The following is an 8,253-nucleotide window of genomic DNA, read 5'->3' as shown; positions in this document are numbered from 1 at the left end:
TGACACGAAGCCATCATGGGAAGACGAGGGCACTCATCCGCAGTCTGGTAAGTTACCATCCCCTTCAAAAATTTTCTCCCCATCTGGGGGTTTAGAAGATATTATAAACTCGGTTCAAAATGTCGGTGTCTGGAGACCTGTTGGGGGTATAAAATCCTCTGGAATCGAATCTGGGAAGAGTTCACAGCAGTGTGCGGTCAATAAGGACCTGTTCCCTAAAAATTTGGATCAGGGTTTTTTGGGGCCGAAAGTAGGGGAAGCGGCCAGAGAAGTCAGGCATATTTTGGGTGAAAGCCCCGGTTTGCCTCATGTTCTTGCCGGGGAAGGGAATAGAGGCAGTCCGATTGAAGGGCTTGTCGAGACCCAGACAAGTAATAGGATCGAGCATGCAGAAGGAGCGGATAATGGAGACCGAAGGAGGTATGAAGAACAATCTCAGGAGCCTGGAGACAAGTTCGAGACATCTGATGTTAGAAGATTAGGGGGAAACGCAAGAAATCAAAACCTTTAAAGACAAGGGAGTTTGAAGAGGTGGTTCTGGGGATGGATATGCAGGTTGAGGATGTTTTAGATGTGGATGGGGTCACGCTGGTGGGCAGAATTAGAGGTCAGCCTGTTTCAGGTGTAGCCTTTAGGCGTTGGGCGGAGAATCAGTGGGCGGGTTCGATGGCGGCCACCTTCAAATCAAATGCGCTGGTCAAGGGTTGGTTTATGGTCAAATTCGACTGTAAGGAGGCTATGGAGTGGGTCGAAGGACAGAATTGGGCATATGGGAATAGGCCGGTTTTTTTCAAGAGATGGACGCCTCTCTTTGATGCTGAAACAGAAAGGATGGACGAATTTCCGGTTTGGGTAAGAATACCAAATCTTCCCCCATACCTCTGGGCGGACTCGGTCTTCAGGTCGATTGGGAATGTGTTGGGGACTTATCTGGATGCAGATAGATCCTACCTACAAACCTTTGAGAAAAGGGTGGCACGGATTCTGGTTAAACTCAATCCAAAGGAGGGCCTAGCAAAATCTATTCCTCTTCGTTATAAGGATTACAGAATTGAGCAGAAACTCGATTACGAACATCTCCCGTTTCGCTGTCACTGTTGCCACGAATATGGTCATTTGGCGCGTGATTGCCCGCTGGGAAGACGAAGGAGGAGGTTTCAAAAGGAGACAGAGGGCTGGGAAGAGCCTATAGGGCAGGATGAGACTCAGGTAGAGGAGCCTGTGCGCGCGGGGACTCACGGGGAGGACCATTCTCATCAGACAGAGGCAGTTTTTTCCAAGGAGGAAGGAGAGCCGATGGATCTTGCAAACAATCAGCCGATGGAGGACACCACCATGGAGCCGAATGTCGAAACAAACTGCAATCAATCGGGTATGCCGTCCACAGCTTTAAAGCATTCCTCTATTATATCTGATTCTTGTATTGGGGGGCTTTCTGTTTTGAACACATGTAACGATGTGATGAAAAAAATTGATAACCTTTCTATTGAGTCAGTCTCCATAAATCTGGGTGGTGAGGACTTTCCCCCTTTGAAGACTGGTGGTGAACCTAGCTCTGTATCACGGCCCTATAACCTGAGATCCTCTAGCAAAAAACCGATTGTCCCGAATGAGGTCATGGAACCGGTAGGAGGATTAGGGTTAGAAACTCCAAAATGCCACACAAAAAAGAGCAGAGGTAGAAAATCGAGATTACACATTACTCAGGAAAAAGCAATTTTTGATGTTGCTGATGGGAAACAGATGACAATCCCTGGGGCGCTTAGAGCAGCAAAACCCCCTGAGACGGTTATCAAATGATCTGCCTCTCTTGGAACTGTAGGGGTTTAGCTAGTAAACCTAAAAAACTAGCTCTAAAAGACCTTATTTCTCGCTGCAACCCTGATATTGCTTTCCTCCAGGAGACTTTAGGAAAGAGTATGGAAGTTGAAGCAGCTCTCTGCTCCCTTCTCCCGGGATGGGTTTTCATGGCTGCAGATGCCTCTGGTCACTCGGGAGGTATTGCTATGGGTTTCAAAAAAGGAAAGTTGAAAGTGCTATCCTCATGGGGACTCCAAAATGTCCTGGGAATGGAGGTTGTATCATCAGAGTTTGATTTCCCTCTGACAATTGTAAATGTCTATGGACCATGTCAAGGAAGGGCAACGTTCTGGAATGAGTTTCTCTCCAAAAGTTTGGTACAGGACAAGAATCTCATCATTGGAGGAGACCTTAATTTTTCCATGGGAACTTCGGAAGCCTGGGGACCTCTTGCAAGGGAGGATCCTTTGACGGATTTCTTTACAAATGCTCTTTTGTCTCATCAGCTGATTGATGTAAACATCATAAAAGCTAAACCTACTTGGAGAAACAGGAGGACTGGGGAGCATAGAATTGCTAAAAGGTTGGATAGGTTCCTCATCAGCGAGAGATTGGCATCTCTGGTTCCGTTATTCAGGCAGTGGGTAGGGGAAGGTGGAATTTCAGATCACTTCCCCATTCTCCTTGAGTTCTCAAAGCCCCCTCATAAGCCGGCCTCGCCTTTCAAATTCAATGCTCTCTGGCTCCAGGAGGAATCTTACATAAAGCTTTTCCATGAAACTTGGAGGCACCCGAGACCTGACCTTGAGGGGAGCAAAGCTGGGAGGTTCATGGAAAATTTAAAAAGGTTGAAGAAAGCAACCATTGTCTGGGCCTCTGAAAGGAGGAGGAAACAATCTGAAGATTTAGTAAGCATTGATGAAGCCCTGAGGGTTCTGGAAGAACCAGAGGCTGACGCCTATGCATCTTTGGAATCTAAAGAGAAAATTTTGGAGTTGGAAAAGAAGAGGGCGAAGATTTTATTGGATAAAGAAGAAGAGTGGAGGTTGAAAAGCAGAGCTATCTGGCTAAAAGCAGGGGATGAAAATACAAAATTTTTCCACAACTATGCAAAAGGGAGGAGGAATGCAAACACTATTTGGAAGCTGAGGGACTCGGAAGGTAGGGAGGCATCTTCGTTCGAAGATCTGTCTGCTATGGGGAAAGATCACTTTCAGTCCCTCTTTGCTGATCCGGGGGATATTAATCTACCAGAAATCATCAGAACTGCTCAGGCCTTTCCTCGTTTTGTGGAGGAGGAGGAGGCAAAAGACCTCTTTAGAGAGGTGACAAAAGAGGAGGTTGAGAGTGTTATAAAGTCCATGGCCAAAGACAAAAGTCCTGGACCTGATGGCTGGTCCATAGAACTTTTCACTCATTTCTTTGAATCCATTGGGGCAGAACTTTCTGAGGTGGTGGAGGAGTCTAGAATTAAAGGAGAAATATATGGGCCGTTCAATGCAACTTTCATTGCCCTCATTCCGAAAAAAGAGGATCCTGGCTCCTTTGAAGATTTCAGGCCTATCTCTCTATGCAATACCATCTACAAGATTATAGCAAAGATTATTGCGGTACGCCTGAAACCTATCCTATCCTGCTATATCTCAAAGGAACAATTTGGCTTCCTAAACGGGAGGCAGATCCATGAGGCTATTGGAGTAGCACAAGAAACAATACACAGTCTCAGGCAGGCAAATAAGAAGGGGGCAGTGCTTAAAATTGATCTAGCCAAAGCTTATGACAGGGTCAATTGGACATATCTCAAGATGCTTTTGATGCACCTTGGTTTTCAAGCAGGTTTCATTAGATGGATCATGGGATGCATCACAAATGTAAATTTTGCTGTTCTGATAAATGGAGCTGCTTCCCATTTCTTCAAGAGCCAAAGAGGACTTCGCCAAGGGTGCCCGCTTTCCCCTCTGCTCTTCCTCCTTGCGGCAGAAGGTCTAAGTAGGCTTATCTCAAAGGCTAAAAGTTCAGGTTTGATCAAAGGTTTGGAAGTTGCTGTTAACCTTTTCATCACCCATCTGCTTTTCGTTGATGACATTCTGTTGTTTACAAATGGGAATATATCTGAAATATTAGAGCTAAAGTCTATACTTGATCTGTTTCTAAAAGCAACAGGACTTAAAATAAATGACAGAAAGTCTCAGCTGATTTTTGAGGGTTTCAGTAGGCAAGAGGAGACAACAATTGAGACTCAGCTGCCCTTTGGAACATGTAATATGGAGCAGCCCTTTAAATACCTTGGGTTTTGGCTCAAGCCAACCTCCTACAGGAAGCAGGACTGGAATTGGTTAGTAGCAAAGATTGAACAAAAAATTGCCCATTGGAGTTTCAAATGGCTGTCGAGGGCTGGAAGACTCACTTTGGTGAATTCAGTACTGCAGGCTATACCAGTTTTCTGGGCAGCCTTGACATGGATACCCAAAGGAATCCTCCACAAAATAAAGCAGCTTTGCAGTAGATTTCTTTGGTCGGGGTCCAAGGAAGAGTCTGTTCTCCCATGGGTGGCATGGGACAAAATCGCAAGGCCAAAAGATTGGGGAGGTTGGGGGCTAAAAAATCTTGTAGATTTTAGCCAGGCTCTAGCTGCTAAATCAGGATGGAGAATCATAACAATGGAGAATCTTTGGACGAAGGTGGTAAAAAGGAAATACATTGATCCCATCCCGATTGAAGATTGGATAAGAAGGCCTAATAAGAAAGGGAGGAATTGCTCAGTCATTTGGAAAGCCACTTCGGAGGCTTTTAAGGTAATTGAACAAGGTTTGGCATGGAGAGTTGGGAATGGAGAAAGTCTGAGGATTGGCAGAGACCCTTGGGTAGGTTGCAGTGAAGATTTTGCCCTTTCCCCGGAACTGATTACTCATCTGGAGGGCATGGGTATAAAAAGTTTAAATCAGATAGCTAGTATGGAGCAGACTTCTATTTGGGGCCAGGCCTGGAAGACTGGAGAGGATATTGGTCTAAATGTCTTTTGGCGAGATGATTGGCAGCGTTATATTCAGGAGTTGAGAAGATCAAATGTCAGAATTATGGATAGGCCAGATTCTCTGGTCTGGGCACATGCTGAATCAGGACTCTACTCCCCAAAGGCTGGCTATATCTTCTTGGTGAAGAATAAAGGATGGACTCCTCCTGTTTGGTGGTCAAAACCTTTGTTTAAGCTAAAATGCCCAAAAAAATCTAGGATTTTTTTCTGGTGTGCTTTAAACCATAAAATCCCTTCCTGGGATGTTCTGCAAGCTCGGTTTAAACAGGGACCAGGCAGATGCCCTCTGTGTTTCGCGGATGAAGAAACCATTGACCATCTTTTCTTGCTATGTCCGTTCACAAAACAGATTTGGATAGAGGCAGAAAGGCTCCTGAATGTAAAACTAAGATGGGAAGGGGTCGATTTAAATGCAACCTGGGAATACTGGTGGAATCATTTTCAGGAGAGGAACTTGAGGAATTTGCCCCCCATCATCTGCTGGGGTGTTTGGCTTGCAAGAAATCGTAGCATTTTTAGAGAAAAGTTATCTCCCGTGGCTGCAGTGGCCATTCAAAGCATCGCCATTCTTGATAGCATTCCCTTGAATGAGCAGCAAAACAATCGAAATCAGAGAACAACACCAAATATTCGGGAAGGGATCCCGTGGGCTTTTTTCGACGGTGCTACTCAAAATAACATTACGGGTGCTGGGATATGCATTCACATTAATAACGCTCACACTCTCAAGGCTGCGGTTGGAACTGGAACGGGATCAAATAACTTTGCCGAACTCTCTGCCTTAAAACTTCTGCTCTGTTGGCTCATCCAAAAAAACATCCACACCATTCAGATTTATGGAGACTCTTTGAATGTTATAAACTGGGTCATTGGGAAATTCAGATGTCAGAATTATATGTTGTTGCCCCTTTTAGAAGAAATACAATCTTTAAAACAGCAGTTTAATGTCTTCTCCATTGAACATATATACAGGGAATTCAATGAGGTCGCAGATGGGCTTTCTAAGGTAGGTCTACAACAAGATCTGGGCTCGTGGAGAATAACTGAGCAGATCCAGGAACAGATCCGTGTGTCGGATCTCCCTCCATATGCATAGCTTTTCTTTTTGCTAGTTGCTCTAGAGTTCTTTCTGTTGTTTTTTCATGGAAATCTAGTAGCACTAGTCTAAAAAACTCCTGTTTATTTTACTACTTTCAGATGCATTGATGCTCCGTTTTTGTTGAGTTGTTGTGTTTATGATACTTGGGTATGGATCAGCTGGGTTGTTTTCCTTTTGAAAGGAGGCCCAGCTGGATCTGGGTCATCTGGACTATGTTTTCATCCTTTGGTTTCGGCTGTCTAGGCCGAGGGCTTGTGTTTTTACTTCTGGGCAGCACGAGGTAGGTGTGCTGAGGATCCTCTCTAGAGGAGGCTGGCCTTTTATTAGGCAGACATTTCAGAATGTTAACTCATCTGCATGTAACTTTTTTTACTTCTTATAAAAAAACAATTAGATATATTTGAAAACAATCTAGAGGGACCAATCCCAGATCATATTGGCCAATGTGTGGGATTAGAAATGTTAGATTTGTCCAAAAACAAGTTGAATGGAAATATTCCTTCATCTTTAGGAAATTGTAAATCTATGAGGAATTTATTACTGCACCAAAACAACTTGTCTAGGATATTACCACCAACTTTAAGTAAATGTACTATTTTACAAAGGTTAAAGGTGTCAAAAAACAAACTGAGTGGAAATCTAGAAATAATATTTCCAATTTCTATGGAAGTTCTCTCTGCTTATTCTAATAACTTCTTTGGCCCAATGTACCCAACTTCAACTGCTAGATTTAAGCAAAAATAGATTAACAGGTCAACTACCTAGCTACCTTGTAACTTTGTATGAATTAAGAGTTTTAAGTGTTGGTTATTTAGATGTTTCATCTAATGAACTCTATGGAAGAATCCCACTAGGAACACAATTTGACACTTTCAACGCTACTTCATTTCAAAGAAACAAATGTTTATGTGGTTTACCTTTACAAATATGCAAGTTAATAGAAAAATAGTTTATAAAAAAGAACTAAACCAGATCAACATCTTAACTAGAAAAGATCACTTTGTTTAGTTGAAATTCCTAGGATGTCTGTGAGTGTCTCCAAAAGTGTCAGAATTTACAGTTTTCAACATTTAAGGATTAAATTTAATTGAAACAACAATAAGCCAATTCACTTTATAACTAGGTCCAAGAACACAGCTAAGGCTACCCTCAGCAGCCAAACAACTTGCAAAATTACCATCTCTTCCCAATCCAAACCTAGGATGTATATGGTCACTATGAATAACAATAATGACAAACATGAGTCTAAACAAATTAATTCAAACAACAGTAACTACTAGATCAACATCTTAACCAGAAAAGGAACCAAGTGACACTTTTTATAGTTGAAATTCCTCTTAGAGCTTCCTTCATGTCTGAAGAGTGTTAGTTATAGGAATAACAACAATATTGACATTAGGTCTCTAAGTTGCCAAAGAACACAAATGAGAATTCAAGGATAGCCCCAAAGAAAACAAGCAATGTAGAAGTACCTGAAGCATTACAGTCAATAATAAGTAGAGGGGTCTTACTCATAGTACCAAAAGAAGGTGGAAACCTAGGGAAAACAAGAAATGCAGAAGTTTATGAAGCATTACAGTCAACAATAAATAGATGGGTCTGCTCAGATGACAAGAATGTAGAAACCCAAACGATCTTTTGGGCAAATTCAATACTAAAAGCATGCAAATATGTGAGTAGAGGCAGACATGGTACTTAGAGACCTAATGAAACTAAACAATATTGACAAACATGAGGCTAAACAATTTAATTTAAATAAAAATTTATAAAAAAGAACTAAACTAATTGTTTATAAAATAATAGTTGAAATTCCTAGGATGTCTGTGAGTGTCTCCAAAAGTGTCAGACTTTACAATTTTCAACATTTAAGGATTAAATTTAATTGAAAAAACAGTAAGCTAATGCACTTTATAACTAGGTCCAAGAACACAGTTAAGGCTACCCTCAGCAGCCAAACAACTTGCAAAATTACCATCTCTTCCCAATCCAAACCTAGGATGTCTGTAGTCACTATGAATAACAATAATGACAAACATGAGTCTAAACAAATTAATTCAAACAACAGTAACTACCAGATCAACATCTTAACCAGAAAAGGAACCAGGTGACACTTTTTATAGTTGAAATTCCTCTTAGAATTTCCTTCATGTCTGAAGAGTGTTAGCTATAGAAATAACATCAGTATTGACATTAGGTCTCTAAGTTGCCAAAGAACACAAATGAGAATTCAAGGATAGCCCCAAAGAAAACAAGCAATGTAGAAGTACCTGGAGCATTATAGTCAACAATAAGTAGAGGGGTCTGCTCATAGTACCAGAAG

The sequence above is a fragment of the Pinus tabuliformis genome, chromosome 9 (assembly GCF_031772625.1).
Source record: "Pinus tabuliformis cultivar Carrire ecotype Pingquan chromosome 9, CPIR1, whole genome shotgun sequence".
Taxonomy (NCBI): Eukaryota; Viridiplantae; Streptophyta; class Pinopsida; order Pinales; family Pinaceae; genus Pinus; species Pinus tabuliformis.
This window is presented reverse-complemented; position numbering follows the sequence as displayed.